This window comes from Sminthopsis crassicaudata, chromosome 3, assembly GCF_048593235.1.
Source record: "Sminthopsis crassicaudata isolate SCR6 chromosome 3, ASM4859323v1, whole genome shotgun sequence".
In the NCBI taxonomy this organism is placed as follows: domain Eukaryota; kingdom Metazoa; phylum Chordata; class Mammalia; order Dasyuromorphia; family Dasyuridae; genus Sminthopsis; species Sminthopsis crassicaudata.
In genome coordinates, this window is record NC_133619.1 from 619,889,348 (window position 1) to 619,909,957 (window position 20,610).

The window sequence follows — 20,610 nt, forward strand, 5'->3', positions numbered from 1 at the left end:
GGACTGAAGTGGGGCAAGATTTGAGACAGAAAGAACAAATGGTCCAGACATGAGATAATGAGGGACTCTACCAAGATGGTAGCAATGTCAGTGAGAAGAGAAGCAATTTAGAAGAGGTTTACTTTTACCAAAGTAAAATCAACATTTCTTGACCACATCAATGGGAGATGAAAGTGAATATGGCAGGTAGGCTGAGAGCCTTGGTGACTGGGAGGAGGGTGATATCCCTGAAGTAAGAGGAAAGTCAAGGAAACGGGAGGCTGTAGGGAAAGGACAATGAGTTCAGTTTTGGACATGTCAAATTTCAGATGTCTATGGATTTCCCATCTGAGATGTTTAATAGATCATTGGAAGTCAGTAGAGATGTTAGGGCTAGACAAATAGATCTTAATGGAGAGGGGAAAGAAAAGAGGACCTTTGAAAGAATTGTGCGATACTTATGGTTATCAAGTATGACCTGAATGAAGATCCCAAAAATACTAAGAAGGAGAAATCAGACAGATAAGACCCTAAAGAGAATGATGTCATGGAAATCTTGAGAGAAGAGAAAATCAAGGAGAAGAGAGTGATTGACAGCTCTCAAATTCAACCTCCCACTCATCAGATTGGCAAAGATGACCAAAAAGGGAATTGACACTTGTTGGGAGGGTATGGGGAAACAGACTATTAAAGCATTGTTAGTGGAGATGTGAATTGGTCTGGAGATTCTGGACAGAAATTTGGAACTCTCCATTAGTTAATGTACATTTATTAAACACTTGGTATTGGGCAGGCATTGTGCTAAGTATTGGGGATACAAATATTTATCCAAAGTATACAAAGACAAAGACAAGGAATTTATAATCCAGTAGAGGAAGGCAACATACAAAAGGAAATTGTAGAGAGGAGGTGCTCATTGCAGATCCATGATGGAGAAGTCCAGAGAAATACGAGCAAGTGAAAAATGAAGAGAGTCATTTCTTTAAGAGATAATCAGTCTTATTAAATAGAGGTTGTGGGAGATGTCCTTCTCTCTCCTTTCCAATCAGAGAGGTCCCAGAGGCAGAGAATGCTGATAAGCTATGAGTTCCAGGGCCAATAGGATATGATCTTGCAGGATCATTAAATTATGAATTCCCTTTGACCTGGCGATTACCACTACTGAATTTATAACACAAAGAGATCAAAGACAAAAGAAAGAAATCAAATGTACAAAAGTAATTAATAGCAGCCTTTTTTATTGTAGCAAAGCATTTTAAATGAAGAGGTAGGGTTTTTTTTATCAGTTGGGAAATGACTGAGCAAATTCTGGTACACGAATGTAATGGGCTAATATTGTGCCATAAGAAATAATGAAAGACATGGTTTCAGAGAAACCTGAGAAAACATATAAATTGATGCAGAGTGACATGAGGAGAATCAGGAGGATAATTTATGCAATAACTCCAATATTTTAAAGAAAAGGAACTTTGAAAAACACTAACTCTCATCAACGCAATGGCCAACACGTCTCCAGAAGACCGGTAATGAACCATTTAATTACTATCTGATCGAGAGATGGGAGACTCAAGAGGCAGATTGAGAGATACACATTTTTGAACTCAGCTAAAGTATAGTTTTGTTGTCCTTGATTATTACAAGGGGGGGATTTGGGTTTGTTTGATCTTTTTCCAAATTTTTTCTCAGTGGGAGGTTTGGAAAGGGAGAGAGGGACTAATGATAGGGTTGCCAAAACAAAAAGAATTGGGGAAAGAATAAAATAGTGAATCCTATTAATTTTCCGATTTTTGCTTGGGATCTCAAAAAATAAATTTAAAAAAAGAAAAGAGGATCATTACAGCAGAAAAACAGGAGATTCCAAATAAGACAGAAAAGCAGGATGGCTTTGAAATTATGTTGGATTAATTATATTCTTTTTAAAATGCAAACTGCATATGGTTTCAGGGTTTCTCCTACAGTGCCTTCTTGTGCTTCTATGCATATAGAAATCCTCATGTTTGATGAAGTTTGCAAAGTACAGAATGACAAACAAATTAAAATTTTAAAAAGATCCTTGTGAGATGGGGGTAATGAAGGAAGTCTTCCCAAAGCAGGGGGTCTTGAGGTTGGTTCTGACAGGTAATAATGGTTATAATTGCTCTCATTTACAGATCTTTAAGGATTATAAATCATTTTCCTGACAACAACCCCATATGGCAGGTAGTACAAATTTTACTATCTCTATTATCTGAGGACGTAGTACAGTGGATAGAATACCAGGCCCGGAGTCAGGAAGACTCATCTCCATACAGTAGCTGGGTGACCCTGGGCAAGTCACTTAACTCTGCCTCAGTTTCCTCACTTGTTAAATAAGCTGAAGAAGGAAATGGCAAACCACTTCAATATCTCTGCCAAAAAACACACAACTCAAATGGGTCATAGAGTCAGACATAGCTGAAAAACAACTGACCAATTTATCTAGAAAGTAAGTAACTGGCAAAGCCAAAAGTTGAAGCAATAACTTTTGATTCTAAGGGCAGTTCTCTTGCTATTGAATCCTTTTTTTAAAAAAAAATTAAAGCTTTTTATTTACAAAACATATGCACGTGTAATTTTTCAACATTGACCTTTGCAAAACTTTCTGTTCCAAATTTTCTCTCCTCCCCCCTCCCGTAGATGGCACCTAGCCCAATGCATGTCAAATATATTAAAATATATGTTAAATCCAATACAGGTATACATATTTATACAGTTATCTTGCTGCACAAGAAAAATCGGATTTAGAAAGAAATAAAAACCTGAGAAGGAAAACAAAACACAAGCAAACAACAAAAAGAGTGAAAATACTATGCTGTGATCCACTCTCAGTTCCCACAGGCCTCTCTCTGGCTGAAGATGGCTTTCTTCATCACTGAACAATTGGAACTGGTTTGCATCATCTCATTGTTGAAGTCCTGCTATTGAATCCTAATGGAGTTGAAGAGCCATACTCTAAATTATTCCAGGCTGGTTTTCCATTAGTCAAGTAGCTTAAAAATTCCCATGTTTGAAGGGCTAGAAGAGAGGCAATTTACTATTAGCTCCTCCTCTCCATCGTTAATATTTTATTTTTAATCACACAAACAAAAAACTCTGCTTGAGTTTATTCGAGGACAATCTAATTATGCTAGATGAACCTAGAACCACAAACTGTCCCATCCAAACTTTCTGGCCATTCTGGAATTCTGTCTCAATCACCTCAGAATCTCAATATAGTTGTTGTTCGTTCATTTTCAATTCTTCATGAAGCCATTTTTTATTTTCTTGGCAAAAGTACTGGAGCAATCTGCCGTTCCTTCTCCAGCTCATTTTGCAGAAGAGGAAACTGAGGCACACAAGGTGAAATGACTTGCACAGGATCACTCAGCTAGGCTGGATCTGAACTAACGAAGATGAATCTTCCTGACTCCAGGCCTGGCACTCTATCCACTGTGCCAACCATTTGCTCTTCTTGGCAAAGACACTGAAGCTGTTCACCAGTTTCTTCTCCAGCTCATTTTATAGATGAGAAAATAGAGTCAAACAGAATAAAGGGACTTGCCCTATAAAAATTCAATAAAGAAGTGGAGGACAATGGTTATAGAACACTATACATACTCTTAGATTCAGTGTGGTTGGTATGTTTACTTAAGTATTTCTCTTTGTTATAAAGGAGGGTTTTTAGGGCAGGGCTTGGGGCTTGGGGAGACCCCCCCCCAAATGCCACCCCCAAAGTTCTGTGCTTCCTCTGTCATCCTCCTCTTCCTCTCTATCATCCAGGATTATTTGGATCAGTAAAACAAGGAATGCCGTTACCTATCTATCCTCTTCCTCCTCTGAAAAGGGAGTCCTTTCTCCCCTCCCAAAAGTTCCAGGCAGTGCAGAGTAGTCAAGAAAGTCAAGAGAGAGAGACCCTCCAAGCCAGGGAGAAGCCCCTCCCACCAGGAGATTGAACAGGTCCTTAAAAACCAGGCAGCATCTCCCAGGTTCCTGGTTTCCGGTGCCACTGATATTTAAGGAAATTAAGGTCAGGCTTCACCACTAAATATTTGTCTAAGCTGAACAGAGAGCTATGCCAGGGAAGAAGGCCTTCAATTTTATGAGCAAATAAATCGTCAGAGTGAGAGCCGGGGACGGGAGGAGGGAGGGAGATAGGGAGCCAGGGAGAGAGCCAGGGAGGAGGGAAAGAGTCTCAGTTATTTAGAGCCTGGAGCCAGTTACAGAAGCAGCTCAGAAGCTTCTCTGCTCTTCAGATGACTGTACTTCTGGTTACTATTCTTAGCAAGGCCCCCATTGGAGGGGTTCTAGGCTAAGAAACCAGACACGGCCCAAGATGCTGCTCTTCCTTTTTGTGACAAGAGTGCCGGCTCTGGAGTTAGGGGACCAGCCATGTTGCCAGTGCGTGATCCCCTTTCTGGGCCTTGGTATCCTCATCTACAAAAGGAAGCGTTGGACTCCAAGGCTTCTTCTTGTCCTAAATTGGGAGATTCCTCCGGTCCCGTGCAACCTCAGGAAAAGGGCATTTTAGGCTGTGGGATCTTTCACTCTCCTTTTGATTTTTTTTACAGATCTGTGGAGAAAACTCTCCCCACCCACACAGCTCACTAACTCATCCATCAGAGTCTTAGTCCCCTGGGGTACTCCGAGGTTGATTAATTTACCCAGGATCACAAAATCAGGATGTCAAAGATAGAACTACAGTCTGGTTCTTATTGACTGCAAGGATGGTTCTCTAGTCACTAAGAAAAAAAACAAAACAAAAAAACAATGTGGGTCTAAAGTAAGGGATACTCCCAGAGTCCTTCTAGGAGGAGGAGGCAGAAAATAAATTAAAAGAGGAGGAAAAAGAAAAATAATTGCAAGAGGAGGAAGAGTAATAATAAGATGAGGAGGAGTCATAGTAGTAGCAGCTATTTGTATAACAGTTTAAGTTAAGTTAACTCAATTAATCCTCCCAACAACTCTTGGAGGTAGGTACTATTATTATACTCATTTTACAGATGGAGAAACTGAGGCAGACAGCTGTTAAGCAACTTACCCAGGATCACATAGCTAGTAACTGGATGTGAATTCAGCTCTTCCTTACGCCACACCCAGTAATCTATCCACTATACCATCTAGTATCTGAATGACCATTTTCTTTTCTTTTCTTTCTTTCTTTTTATTTATTTATTTATTTATTTATTGCTGAGCCAGATTGGGATTAAGTGACTTGCCCAAGGTCACACAGCTAGGAAGTGTTAAATGTCTAAGGCCAAATTTGAACTCAGGTCTTCCTGACTTACGTCAGTTCCTGACTTCAGGGCTGATGCTCTATCCACTATACCACCTAGCTGCTCCCCAATCATTTTCTAGAGATATTGAAGAAAAGATTCCTTTTTCAGGTATGAGTGAGACTAAATCATCCCCTGAGGTTCCACTTCCAAGATTCTGTACTTTCTTTGTCATCATCTTCCTCCTTTCTATTATCTGGGCTTTATGTAGAGATTTCAGATCACCAATCATAGAAATCCAAACATGAGTCCTTGGACTGAGTCGAAGAAGAAGAAGAAGAAGAAGAAGAAGAAGAAGAAGAAGAAGAAGAAGAAGAAGAAGAAGAAGAAGAAGAGAAGAAGAAGAAGAAGAAGAGAAGAAGAAGAAGAAGAAGAAGAAGAAGAAGAAGAAGAAGAAGAAGAAGAAGAAGAAGAAGAAGAAGAAGAAGAAGAAGAAGAAGAAGAAGAAAAGAAGAAGAAGAAGAAGAAGAAGAAGAAGAAGAAGAAGAAGAAGAAGAAGAAGAAGAAGAAGAAGAAGAAGAAGAAGAAGAAGAAGAAGAAGAAGAAGAAGAAGAAGAAGAAGAAGAAGAAGAAGAAGAAGAAGAAGAAGAAGAAGAAGTGATCACCTTTAGGAAAAGCAATTCGTACAGAGCAATTGGGCATGGAGCAAGGAAAACCAAAATCCTTCCACAAGAGAAATCCAAATACAAGTCCTTGGACTGGGTCATAATTTTTAGTTCACTGGGTCTGCCATGTAAAAGAGACCACCTTCCCTCTCTCCCAGCCAAGCCTGGCACATGGGCCTATTTTCTCATTCTTTGAGTAGTCCCATGAGGATTATAAGAATAATAAAGACTTTATTTGATATTACATATTCTATCTTTATATGTACATGTATATACATCTATCTATCTATTTATATATACACACACACACACATATGGGGGAGGAAGGAGAAAAAAAGGACAGAGAGAGTCAAAGGGGGGAGAAAGGGAAGGGGAAAAACAGAGAGGGGGGAGAGAAGAAGAGAGGAAAAGAGGAAAAGAGAGCAAGGGAGAGGGAGAGAGAGGAAAAGAGAGAGACAGAGAAACAGAGACAGATAGAGACATAACAGGGACAGAGAGAGGGGAGAGAAAGAGAGTGAGAGGGAAAGAGAAATAGAGGAGAGAGGACAGAGAGAGGAAGAGGAGGAAAAGGAGGAGGAGGAGGAGGAAGGAGAAGAAGAAGAAGGAGGAGGAGGAAGAGGAGGAGGAGGAGGGAGGAGGGGGAGGGGGAGGGGGAGGGGGAGGAGTGGGAGGAGGAGAAGGAGGAGGAGGAGGGGGAGGAGGGGGAAGGGGAGGAGGGGAGGAAGGGGAGGAGGCAGGGGAGGAGAAGGGGGAGGAGGAGGGGGAGGAGATAGAGATTGAAAGGGAGAGAGGGGTATTGGACTCTCCTTATGACACAATGAATCCCGAGTTAAAGCTAGGGTTGGATTCCTGGCTCTGCCACTTCCCAGCTGTGTGTCCATAGACAAATGTCTTGATCTCTCTGAGCCTCACTTTATTCTTCCATAACACAAGGGGGTTGGATATAAAGTCCTCATCCCTCCCAGCTCTAAATTTATGATCCTATGATTCTTCCAGCTTTACTATTTAAGGATCCTTTTACTTCTTCCATTTTACAGATGAGGAAACAAAGGCACGTGCAGGGAAATGATCTATACAAAATTGATCACATGCACAGCTAGTTCAATGGGAGGGCTCTTTGCTTTCCATACCAATGAAAATTCCACTGGAGTTCTACTTTCCCACCCTTTGAGTGAGGTGGCAGGTGTGGGGTATGCTTGGCTCTTACAGAGTTGCTGAGAGTTCGGGGAGCTTGTCCAGAGTCACACAATCAGTATGGGTCAGGGGCTTCTTGCCTGCTGGGCTGGCTCTCCACCCTCTCATTTCCCCAGGAAATCTCTTGATAGGCCTTTGAAGATGAGGCTGGGTCTGTGTCTGAGAGATCCGGTCTCTAGGTCCCCTTCATAGGACTAGACTGTCTGCTTTTTGTCTTCCAGTCCCTAGAAAAGACCTACAGCCCATTTCCTGGGAAGAGTCCAACTCCCCCAGGGTCATCTCCCCCCCTCCCCAAGCTCTTCATCTCTCCCTCCCCTTCCTACTTGCCATGGGCAGCCTGGCCAGGCAAAGGCCCTGAGGATGAGACAGTTAATAAAGGCAGGAGTAGGAGAATCAATGTACTCTGACATCTGGGTGACAGATTGGTGAGGGCGACAGATTTAATATCCTGCCTTATCCTTTTTCCAGCCCATGGGCCCTGGAATTGATTAAATAAATTAAGCAGCCCAGTCTTCAGCTTAGGTTGTCTTAAGACACGGCTGCTCTGAGCACAGCTCGGCAGCTGGGTTTCTCCCCACTGGAGACTGGCTGAGGCTACTGGCTACTCCAAACATCTTTGGGAAGTATGAAGCCCCGGAACAGTTCAAGGGGTCATCAAGATTGTTATTACTGTAGTTATTATTGCAGGGGTGACTTTAGGCCAGGGGATGGAGTGCCAAACTCTGAATCAGGAAAGGTTCAAATCCTGACTCTGAAACTTGCTGATGTGTGACCCTGATGGTTGGGTCTCTCGTGTGAAGCCCATCTGATTTCTCGTAAGACTCAGGCAAATAAATCTCTTTTTTAAGAGGATTTAAAAATACTTTTTCAATAGTATTTTATTTTCCACATATATGTAAAGATAAGGGTTTTTTGTAAGACTTTGGGTTCCATATTTTTCTTCCTCCTTCCCTTACTTTCCCCTTCCCAAGACAGCAAGCAATATGATATAGGTTAAATATATGCACATATTTCCATATTGATCATGTTGTGCAAGAAAATTGAGATCAAAAAGAAAAAACTATAAGAAATAAAAAACGAGCAAACAAACAAAAAAAAGGTGAAAATACTCTACTTCAATCCAAATTCATAGTTCTCTCTCTGGATGCAGATGACATTTTCGATCCCAAGTCTATTGAAATAGGCACATAAATCTCCAAGACTTCTCTAATGACTTCCTCCTCACCACTCTGAGAGGAAGCCGACGCAGGGAGGGAGGGAATAGCCATGACCACCAAACCAAAGAACCTGGAATCACAGACGGAAGGATTGCAATTGGTATTCCTGTTGGTCTTTAGCGATACAGTGAAGTGGACGGAAATTGGACCAATTAGAAAGGGTCAGATGTACGGAAGGAGGGATTAAGCGAGGCAGCAATGGCGATAGAGATAGCTCTCAATGGGATTTCATCCATGTTTCCATCCATGAAGAGACTTTACCCCAGTCATTTTCCACCTGCTATTACCATTTCTCCACCCTCCAAATGGGACGAGCTAAGCCCCTTAGCTCTGCATACTCTGGGACTTCTTCTCCTGACCGTGGTCCAGCCTGTCTCTGTCATTCCTTTCCATCTCTTTCTCTGAGAACTGTAACTAAATCAACAATTCCCATAGCCTCCGTAAAGGGATGTTGATGGACTACTACTCCATTTACCGTCTCTCTGATTCCCAAACCGAAACTCCCTCCTAAAATCAATACTCTCTATATGAGTTATCTCCCCCAATTAGAATGTAAAGTCCTCACCTAAGGAAGTGTCTATCCACTGGAGAATGGCTGAACAAATTATAGAGATAAATGTAATTCAATATTATTTTTCCATAATGAAAAATTATAAAAGGAGAAGCTTCAGAGCAGCCTCTCTGCATTTGAGTCCTACTATTCATCTGCCAAAGCAATCTTCCTAAAGCTCAGGTCTGATTGTCTCTCTCACACACACGTTCAGTAGCCACCATTAACTCCTATCACCTTCAAGAACAAATATAAACTAATTTGTTTGACCTTCGAAGCCTTTTATAACCAGCTTGTTTGACCTTTAAAGCCCTTTATAACCAGCCTTCATACATCTTACTCCTCTCCATATTTTCTTTGATCTAAGAACACAGAAATCCTTGCTGCTCCTCACCCCAGACCGTCCATCTTCAGAACGGGCATTTTCATTGAAGTTGTCCCTGCTGGGATTCTGTCCCCTCACATCTTGGCCCCATAGCCTCTCTAAGTCTCCGCTAAAATCCCATCTCCCAGAGGAGATTTTCCTGCTCCCCCTTAATGATAATGACTCAGCTCTGAGATAATCTTCAATTCATATCTTTACCCAGTTGTTTGTATGTTGTCTCCCCCATCACAATGTGAGCTGCTTACAAGAAAAGACAATTTTTGCTTCCCATCCGTGTATCCCCAGAACTTAACATAGTTTGACCACCAGAGAAACCTGCTGAGAATTGTATGAACTGATATGGACTGAAGTAAACAGAACAGACCATTTACACAGTAAAAATAATACCGTAAACAGCATTTAAAGACTTGAGAGTTTGGGTGCTACCAGGTGATGCAGTCAAATTTGACTTCAGACACTTGACACTTACTAGCTGTGTAATCTTGGGCAAATAGGAAGGAAGGAAGGAAGGAAGGAAGGAAGGAAGGAAGGAAGGAAGGAAGGAAGGAAGGAAGGAAGGAAGGAAGGAAGGGAGGGAGGGAGGGAGGAAGGGAGGGAGGAAGGGAGGGAGGAAGGGAGGGAGGAAGGAAGAAAGGAAGGAAGAAAGGGAGGAAGAGAGGAAGGAAGGAAGGAAGGAAGGAAGGAAAGGAGAGAGAGAGAGAGAGAGAGAGAGAGAGAGAGAGAGAGAGAGAGAGAGGAAAACTTGAGAATTCTGATCAACATAATAACCAATCATGATTGCAGAAGACTGATGATGAAACATGATACCCACTCTCCAACAGAGGGGTATAGATTCAAGATGGAGAATGATGCTTATATTTTCAGAAATGACCAATATATGAATTCGTATTGTTTGATTAAATTTGACTTTATTTGTTCCCAGGATTTTGTTTTTCCTTTCCAATGATATTGAAATTTTATGGTGGTTGTTCCTTCACTGCAGTTACGTCTGACTCTTCATGACCCCATTTGTTTTCTTGACAAAGATGCTGGAGTGGTTGGTCATTTTCTTCTCCAGCTCATTTGACAGCTGAGGAAACTGAGGTAAGCAGGGGGAAGTGATCTGCACAGGGTCACAGAGCCAATAGATGTCTAAGGCCAGATTTGAACTCAATAAGATGAGACTTTCTGATCCTAGATCCATTACTCTGTGCATTATGGCGCCACCTAAAATTATTCAAAAAATTTAAAACCATGTTCACACATATACTTTAACATATTTAACATGAATTGATCTACCTGCCATCTGGGGGAGGTGGGAGGGGGGGAAGGAGGGGAAAATTTGGAACACAAGGTTATGCAGGGTCAATGCTGAAAAAAATTACCCATGCATATGTCTTGTAAATAAAAACCTATTTAAAAAAACATATTCCCGGGTCCCAGGGAGATGACCCTGTGAAGGGTCATCCCTCCCATATCTGACACTCAGGTCACACAGGTTCTCATCAGCCCTCCTCATTTCATGTGGCGACACCTGGGTCAGATCCCCATGACAACCAGGCAGTTCAGCCAAGAGGAATGGGCGGGGATTTTCCCAGTGAGGGACAGAAAGTATGGTCAGCAGGTACAGTGGAATGAATACTGCATGTGTAGTCAGGAGCTTGAATTCAAATCTACTTCTACTGCTTCCTCCCAGATACTCACTGCTGCTCTGGTCCTCAGTCTTCTCATTTAGAGTCCTTTCAGCTCAGAGCTGTGATTCTGTGAGTCTAAAGGGTTTCCAATCTCAGGATTGCCTAATTTAGCCTCCTGTCCCCGCTCACCCTGTGCCATAGAACAAAGAAGGGTCCATATGTGATTCACAGATAAAGACAGAGTAGGGGCTAGGGCAGTGTCAAGGGTCAAGACCTTGTTGGACAGTGGAAAAAAGACTGGATTTAGAATGAGAAGACTTGGATTCAAATCCCACTTCTGCTACTTCCTCTCGGTGTGGCCTTGGGAGGAGAATTACCTTAGGACTCATTCCTCCCCTGCAAAATGAGGGGAGTTGGATCAGTGATTTCTGTGGCCTTTTCCATCTCAAGATTTATGATCCTGGAGCTGAGTGGATGCCCATCAGTTGGAGAATGGCTGAATAAATTATGGTACTTGAATATTATGGGATGTTATTGTTCTGAGAAACAATTAGCAGGATGATTTCAGAGAGGCCTGGAGAGACTGACAGGAACTGATGCTGAGTGAAATGAGCAGGACCAGGAGATCATTATACACAGCAACAAAATTAAACAGTTACCACTTCTGAAGGATGTGGCTGTTTTCAACAGTGAGGTAATTCAGGCCTCCAAAAAATTTGGAACAAGGTGTTGCAAAGGTGAATGTTGAAAATTATCTCTGTGTGTTTGGAAAATGAAAATCTTTAACTTAAAAAAAAGATTTATGATCCTAGTCACTGGACCTCCGAGGGCCTCAGTTTCCTTTCTCTGCAAAATGGAAGCAGATGGGACGCGATGATTTCTAAGGTTCCTTCCAGTTCTAGGTCTGTGCGACCCTTTGATCTATCATGAGAACAGTCAGTACTCAAGCTATATCTCTGCAACCAGCTATCCCTCCTTTCTGCTCCTTGCCTGGGGTCCCAGAGGGAAGGGAGAGGCAGGGATATTGCCCTCCTTCCCCCACTCCCCTGAAGACATCACTGTGAGCAGCCTCTTTTCCCTTCCAATGATCCTGAAACCTTTAGGAGAGGGAGAAATATGACCCCTCTTGACAAAAAATAGTATGCAGAACTCTGATCTCGAGTGACCCTCCTCTGCACCAAGGTTCCCTGTCTGGTAGGCTTAGAAGGCCTGAGCAGCCTCGGAAGCGGACCCCAGAGAGAAGCCTCAGAGTCCTCTTCCCACCTCTCATTGTGTGGCCTTGGGCTTTTAAGCCTCAGTTTCCCCTCCAGGGCCAGGAGACTGGTATTCTCTCATGATCTCCCCCTTCCCAGCCCAGCTCCACAGTCCATCAAGAGTAAAGTACTGTCATTTGAAGGGCTGTGAAAAGCTTTGTGAACACATAAAGCATGACATAAATGCTTAATAGCAGTCCTGTTTGCTGGATGGGAATCAACCTGCGTAACCGTCGCAGCGTCGCCCAGCGCCTCATCCTCACAATTAATTCCTCTTCCAATTTAAACCCTTCCCCATGAATGTTAAACAAAAGCCCTGCAAACTAATTGGATCCTTGAAAGGAGAGAGAAATTGGAAGCAGGAGAGGCTACGGATGAGGCGAGACCTGGCGGGAGGCAGAGGAAGCAAATGGTCGGTACCAGAGCTGGCAAGACCCGTGGGGGAGCATTCCCCCATCCCCATCAGAGATGGCAGGATTCTCCATGGAGGGATTCAGAACTCTCGAGCTGGGAGGGCCCTTAGAACCCAGGAGCTCAGAGCCGGGAGGGCCCTTAGAACCCAGGAGGTCAGAGCCGGGAGGGCCCTTAGAACCCAGGAGCTCAGAGCCGGGAGGGCCCTTAGAACCCAGGAGCTCAGAGCCGGGAGGGCCCTTAGAACCCAGGAGCTCAGAGCCGGGAGGGCCCTTAGAACCCAGGAGCTCAGAGCCGGGAGGGACCTTAGAACCCAGGAGCTCAGAGCCGGGAGGGACCTTAGAACCCAGGAGCTCAGAGCCGGGAGGGACCTTAGAACCCAGGAGCTCAGAGCCGGGAGGGCCCTTAGAACCCAGGAGCTCAGAGCCGGGAGGGACCTTAGAACCCAGGAGGTCAGAGCCGGGAGGGCCCTTAGAACCCAGGAGGTCAGAGCCGGGAGGGCCCTTAGAACCCAGGAGGTCAGAGCCGGGAGGGCCCTTAGAACCCAGGAGGTCAGAGCCGGGAGGGCCCTTAGAACCCAGGAGGTCAGAGCCGGGAGGGCCCTTAGAACCCAGGAGGTCAGAGCCGGGAGGGCCCTTAGAACCCAGGAGGTCAGAGCTGGGAGGGCCCTTAGAACCCAGGAGGTCAGAGCCGGGAGGGCGCTTAGAACCCAGGAGGTCAGAGCCGGGAGGGCCCTTAGAACACAGGATGTCAGAGCCGGGAGGGCTCTTAGAACCCAGGAGGTCAGAGCCGGGAGGGCCCTTAGAACCCAGGAGGTCAGAGCCGGGAGGGCCCTTAGAACCCAGGAGGGAGGGCATTAAAATGATCAAATATTAGCTTAAAGGAATCTTGGATTATGGGATATCAGAGCTAGACAAGACTTACCTTAGTGATTTGGTTGCTTAATTTTATGGATGGTACAACTGAGTCCAGATATCACTTTTCCAAGGTCACAGTTATCCATCCTGGGGATAGACATTTCTCAGTCTTTAACCTACTCTGGAACTCCTTGAGTGTCTTGAGTCCCAAATCCACCTTGTCTGTGGCTCCATTAGTCCTGCTCCGGGAGTCAGATGGGGATGGAAAGATAAAATAGATGCCAGAAATGGTCTTTTCCTTCCATCTGGCTGGAAAGTCAGACAGACAAGTTTGGGCAGAAGTTGGGCGGGCACTAGGACCCCAGCACGTGGCCAGGACAGAAGTCCTTACCTATGCATCTTCGGGCCTGTCCTAGCCACCAGAAATAGCCCCCAGCTGCCTTAATGAGGGCCGAGCAGCTCTGCCACCTGTGCCCCTGTGAGGGGAGGGCTGGGCCCATCTGCTCCGGCAGCCTCCCTTCTGCAAGGAGTCCCTGGCAGCTATCCTTCTCCTGCCTACCAGGGCACTCCAGAATGTCACGATCAGGGAGGAACCTTGGCTACACATCTATGGCCCAGAGCCTGGCCCCATTGCTCAGCGGGGGGAGACCACCTTCCCATGTAGTGTGCTTGTCCCTCAGCTGGGGCAGGGCTGTGCCAGACTGGCTGCCAAAGCCCCTGGTCAGGTGTGGCCAGGAGACCTTGGCAGAGAATTCTAGTCCTTGAATGGTACTTTACACCCCCCCCCCTTGCTTCTTTCTTGTGTTCTAAGGGCCCTCCCAGCTCTGACATTTGGGTTCTAAGGGCCCTCCCAGCTCTGACATTTGGGTTCTAAGGGCCCTCCCAGCTCTGACCTCCTGGGTTCTAAGGGCCCTCCCGGCTCTGACATCCCAGGTTCTAAGGGCCCTCCCAGCTCTGACATCCCAGGTTCTAAGGGCCCTCCCAGCTCTGACCTCCTGGGTTCTAAGGGCCCTCCCAGCTCTGACCTCCTGGGTTCTAAGGGCCCTCCCAGCTCTGACCTCCTGGGTTCTAAGGGCCCTCCCAGCTCTGACCTCCTGGGTTCTAAGGGCCCTCCCAGCGCTGACATCCTGGGTTCTAAGGGCCCTCCCAGCTCTGACCTCCTGGGTTCTAAGGGCCCTCCCAGCTCTGACCTCCTGGGTTCTAAGGGCCCTCCCAACTCTGACCTCCTGGGTTCTAAGGGCCCTCCGAACTCTGACATCCTGGGTTCTAAGGGCCCTCCCAACTCTGACATCCTGGGTTCTAAGGGCCCTCCCAGCTCTGACACCCTGTGTTTTAAAGTCCTGTCCAGATCAAACATTCTAAGACTCTTGTCAGAATGTCCTGCCCTTCCCCTTTCACCCACCAGTCCCCACAGCACCTGTCTTGCTAGGGAGGCCATTGCTAAATTATGGAGCCATTCATTCCTCCTTGGATTAGTCCAGGTATATTTATGATGTAGGTTTCTTTGAGATAAACTGGGAAGAATTCATAGCCCCAGGGCCCAGCTGGTGCCCACTGGATGCAAATAGCTAGTAGAGCCGAGAGGGGAGGCAGAAGGGGGCAGGGGGAGAATTCCCTAAGAGAAAGAATGGAATGGGGTGTTTTTAGGGGTTCCCACAGATTAAAGCGATGGAAACAAGAGGCTGCACAAGCTGCACATAGATTTTAAAAGCCATATAATATCTATTTTCAAATGTTTTTATTTTATTAAATTTTTTTAATCTGGTTGCCAGCAGGTCGATGTGTTGTGGGTCACATGTATGACATCTCTGGATTCAAGCAGAAGCAGCAGTAGAAGATTGAGGAAGGGAAGAAAGGGGTACTTGACTTTCAGACAGGAAAACAGGAGACCCAGCGGAATCTCTTGGGGTCCGTCCCCCTGGAACACAGCTGGCCAAGCTCCCTCTGAAGCCTATGAGCCCCCTTGGGAGGGAGAGTGCCAGAACAGAGCTGTTAACTGCCAATCCCACAAGCCCCTGGGTGGACAGAGTGACATCTTTTTTGGTGGGGGCCAAAAGGACCCCCACTCACCCCCCTCTATCCAGGCCTTCCCTGCTTGGAGCTCCATCAGCCCCCCTCCAGGCCCAGTGATCAAGTCCTCTCTTCTTAATCTCCGCTGCCTTTTAGGATTCATTGCTGACAATAATTAGGTCTCATAAGGATAAAACTTAAATGAGTCTGTAGCCTTTGGGGATGGTATTAGCGCTGCTAACTCTGTTTGTGGTTTAAATATTAATGTCAAAGTGTAATTACTACCCCTTCTGTCAGAGGCACACACTGGAAAGGGTGTTGTGCCCTGCCACCGGGGGATGTAGTCCTTGTGGGGTGTGTGTGTGTGAGTACAGAGACAAAGAAGGGGGAAGGGAGAGAGGGAGGGGGAAAAGAGCTTTAGGCTAACTGGCTAGTGCCTCAAATGCCCAAAAGTTTGAAATGAGGGAACATTTAGGATTCCAGAAAAATTATGAAATACTAAGGATACTGAGGTCCCTTGCAGACGTTTGTTCTAAGGTACCTGCTGGTAGTCTCTGAATTAAAAATCCCACCTTCTCTGACCTCCTGAGTTCTAAGGGCCCTCCCAGCTCTTGACATCCTGGGTTCTAAGGACCCTCCCAGCTCTGACATCTTAGTTCTAAGGTTCCTCCCAGCTCTGACCTCCTAGACTCTAAGGGCCCTCCCAGCTCTGACCTCCCGGGTTCTAAGGGCCCTCCCGGCTCTGACCTCCCGGGTTCTAAGGGCCCTCCCAGCTCTGACCTCCCGGGTTCTAAGGGCCCTCCCAGCTCTGACCTCCCGGGTTCTAAGGGCCCTCCCGGCTCTGACCTCCCGGGTTCTAAGGGCCCTCCCGGCTCTGACCTCCCGGGTTCTAAGGGCCCTCCCAGCTCTTGACATCCTGGGTTCTAAGGACCCTCCCAGCTCTGACATCTTAGTTCTAAGGTTCCTCCCAGCTCTGACCTCCTAGACTCTAAGGGCCCTCCCGGCTCTGACCTCCCGGGTTCTAAGGGCCCTCCCAGCTCTGACCTCCCGGGTTCTAAGGGCCCTCCCAGCTCTGACCTCCCGGGTTCTAAGGGCCCTCCCAGCTCTGACCTCCAGGGTTCTAAGGGCCCTCCCAGCTCTGACCTCCTGGGTTCTAAGGGCCCTCCCTGCTCTGACCTCCCGGGTTCTAAGGGCCCTCCCAGCTCTGACCTCCTGGGTTCTAAGGGCCCTCCCAGCTCTGACCTCCTGGGTTCTAAAGGCCCTCCCAGCTCTGACCTCCTGGGTTCTAAGGGCCCTCCCAGCTCTGACACCCTGGGTTCTAAAGACCCTCCCAGCTCTGACATCCTGGGTTCTAAGGGCCCTCCTCTGACATTCTTCATTTTAAAATTCCTCTCAGCTGAAATAGTCCAAAGGGTATAATGTTCCAAAGGCTCAGCCTATTCTGTTTTCCTGTATTCTACAGCCCTATCCAATTTGGACATTCCAGAGAATTTGAAACTAGGATATTTAGAATTCAAGACAAATGAGAACTTTGGGAGATTTCAACATTCCAGAGAGTTTAGAATTCTAGGGATTTCACAGAACTTGGAACCAGAAGCCAGCAGTTACACTTATCCAGAAGGATGGGGGCTGCCTCTGGAGTTATCAGGTACTCCCTTATCAGAAGTCCTCTGCCTATGGATGGGATTCTTTTTTTCCGTTCTGGGTTAGACTAAATGGCTGCCCGGGTCTCAACCCTTGAGTTTCACTGATTTGGATTCTCTCCTGGCATCTGGGAATTATATGATCTCATTCAGACCTATATTATTTTTGACACAATGTGTGAACACCTAGGAAGATGAACCCGAGGCATTCTCCATTCCTTAGACCCCCCCCCTCCACCCTCCCAGGCCCTGATCTCACCCACTCACCACCACATAGCTCACAAAGCACATCTTACCTGCTCCGTCCCCTTTTTCAAGTCATCTTATGCCTTACATTGCTCCTCAGTGACATGGTCTCATGGGCTGTTCTCTTACAAGACTCCCCCATCTCCTTTCCCTGGGCATTTAAATCCTTGGCTGTCCCCCATGGGAATCTCTTCCTCCTCATCTATTTCTTGGTGTCCCTGGCTTCCCTCAAGTCCTAGCTAAAAATTCCACCTTCTGTAGAGGAGTCTTTTCCTAATTCTGGTGCCTCACCTGTCAATTATTCCCTATTTATCCTGCAGATAACTTGTCTGTACATAGTAGTTTGCATGTTGTCTCCTTCATTAATCTTTTCCTCCTAATGCTTTTTTCCGAAAGGCAAGTGTGATTTAAGTGCCTGGGATCACACAGCTTAGTCTCATATATGAGCTCTCCTGACTCCAGGGCTGGTGGTCTGTCCACTGCACCCACCTAGCTGCCCTTCAAAAAAGAAAATCTTTTGCAGTCTCTTTTGCCCCTTTTTTGTATTCTCATTTAGCATAGTGCCTGACACAAGAGGTGTTTAATAGATGCTTATTGACAAATAACCATCAACCTCAGTTCATCTCTTCCTCCATGGAAAAACAAGGGGGCAGACAAGAGTCAAAGCTAGCAATTTTTTTAAGTCTAGGTTAAACAGCTTGAACATGGACATGAAGGGGACATGAGCCTGCAGGGAGGAGACTAGACCCCCTAGGGTGTCACCCTTTTGGGTGGAGAGCCAAGTATCTTTGGGGAAGGAGGAATGGGGAAGTCGGCAAAACATGGCCAGGAAGGACCCTTCTTGGGACTTGGGTGAAGAAACCCATCTGGTAGCTTCCTATGTTAGCTGTTCTTGTTAATTAGGAGTTAAGTTGTTTCTTCTGAAGTATCCCCCAAGTCCCAGTCCCTCAGCCCCAGTTATAGCCCAATTATTACTTTTGAAGCAAGGCTGGTTGGTCTTCCTGCTCCTCCTCGGGGTGTCGTAGCCAATGGCTTGGAGAACAGTTTCACCATTTCCTGATTTCTATTGCCCTGTAGGGTCTTCGGAAGCCTGGTAGGGACACTGTAAGAATGTGCATAAAAACCCCAGGTTCCCAGACTTGGCTAATTGCTGTGTGCTACCTGCCCGCCCCTCAGGATTGCTATGTGAGATTGCCCAAACCCTTGGATTTTCTATGAAGACTTAGGACAATACTCAGGTGATGGATAATGGAATAATCTCTGGAGTCAGAGGTCCTGGGTTCAAATCCTGCCTCTGAAGCTTGAAAGAAAGGCACTTAACTTTTTCTGAGTTCTCAGTTTCCTCAGGGGTAGGCTGAACAGCTGTAAATTTGTAACCTATTACTTGATTCACCTCAAAGTTAGAACAAGTTATACAGGCAAGATTGATGGGAAAGTTTGAGTGGCTGCAGAGAAATGTAATTATTATCTCACCAAAGTGAAAATAATAAAATCCTGCTGTGGTGACCAGCCATCTTCTTGGAGCAGAGGAGGTACTGTTAGATTTGGGGACTCAGGATTCAACCCCTATGGCTTCTTGTGAAAAACTCGAGTTCACCTAGGTGTCTTCATGAGCTCCATTCTCCTCCTGGCTGCCCACCTTTGACCCCAAGAGGCAGGGAAAGATCCTCAGAATTACTGAGGCTGCTGTTTATCTTTTTGACCAGATCTCTCCCAGACACATCAGAGAAGCCTAATCCCCATCTATATTTCCTGCTAATCCCATTGTCAACCTGGAAGAATAGCAAAACAAAGGGCTGAGAAGAGAAGAGGCCCAGGGCAGGGAGAAAGTTGGGACCAGGCATCTGCATACCAGAACAGAGAGGAGAAAGTTTTTCCCAGTATCCCATCATTTTGATAAAGCGTGAAAAAGAGAAGAGATACTTTGAGGGGATGATGGGCAGAATTGGAAAAGAATAAGGGAAGGAGACAGGGAGCTATATATAGTGTAAGAGGGAGAGGAATCACCAAGGAAAGCCAAGCTAGTCACAGAGTGAGAGGCAGAAGGGGAAATAGGAAGGCACAGAAAAATAGAGACAGTTAAAAGAAAATGTCACCCAAAGATGTTGTCAAAGAATAAAAGGGAAGGAGAAAGGAATGGGGAGAGAAAGATGTCAAAAGGTGGGGGGAGATTGGTAGATGAAAATATGTGGTGAAAAAAGAGGGAAAACAGTTATGAATCAGAAAATGAGAGGGGAAAAGGGAGGGAAAACATAAGGAAAGGAAACCAAGGGGGATGGTGGGAGAGGAGAAGAGACAGTGAAAGAGACACAGAGGAGAGGGGAAGAGAAAGAAAGGGGGAAGAAAAGAAAGAGGGAGGGAGAGAGAGAGACAGATACAGATAGACAGGAATGTAGAAACCGAGAGAAAGGGAGAGGGAATCCTGAGATAGATGAAACGTAGAAACAGAGAAAGGGGGAAAGGGAATCCTGTCTACTCCACCCCCCAAATGTTCAGTAAGGAGGAGACACAGATTGAGAGAGAAAGGAGGAAGAGACAAAAAAGGAGAAAAGAAAAAGGGGCAAGGGGGGAGACATATACAGAGACAGAGACATTGGGAGATAGAAAGATGGGGGAGGTGGAGAGAATGAAAGAAGGAGAAAGAGAAAAGGAGAGAGAAAAAAGAAAAGACAGAAAGAGGGGAGAGAGAGGGAGAGGGAGAGAGAGAGAGAGAGAGACAGACAGACAGACAGAGTCGAGACAGAGAGAGAGAGAGACAGAGAGAGAGAGAGACAGAGAGAGAGAGAGAGAGACAGACAGACAGACAGAGTTGACAGAGAGAGAGAGAGAGAGAGAGAGAGAGAGAGAGAGAGAGAGAGAGAGAGAGAGAGAGAGAGAGAGAGAGAGAGAGAGAGGGAGAGGGAAGGGGAAGTCCTGTCTACTCCACTTCCTAAGTGTTCAGTAAGGAGGAGAGACAGAGATTGAGAAAGGAGAAAAAGAGACAAAAAAAAAAAGTCTGGGGCAGAAGGGGGAGACAGACACAGAGATAGACACATTGGGAGATAGAAAAGAGATAGGGGAGGGGAAGAGAGAGAATGAAAGAGGAGAAAGAGAATGAAGGAGGAGAAAGAGATGAGAGTAAAAGAAAGAAAAAAGCAGGAAGAGGAGGAAGAGAAGGAGGGAGAGGAAGAGGAGGAGAAGGGAAGTCCTATTCTCTCAATGCCAAGTGTTCAGTAAGGAGAGAGAGACAGGCAGACAGACAGAGACAAAGACATGAGAGAGAGAGAGAAGGAGAGAGAGAGAGAAGGAGAGAGAGAAAGAGAGAGAGAGAGAGGAAAAGAAGAGAGTAAATGAGAAAGAGGGACAGAGAGAGGAGAAAGGAGACAGATTGAGAGAGA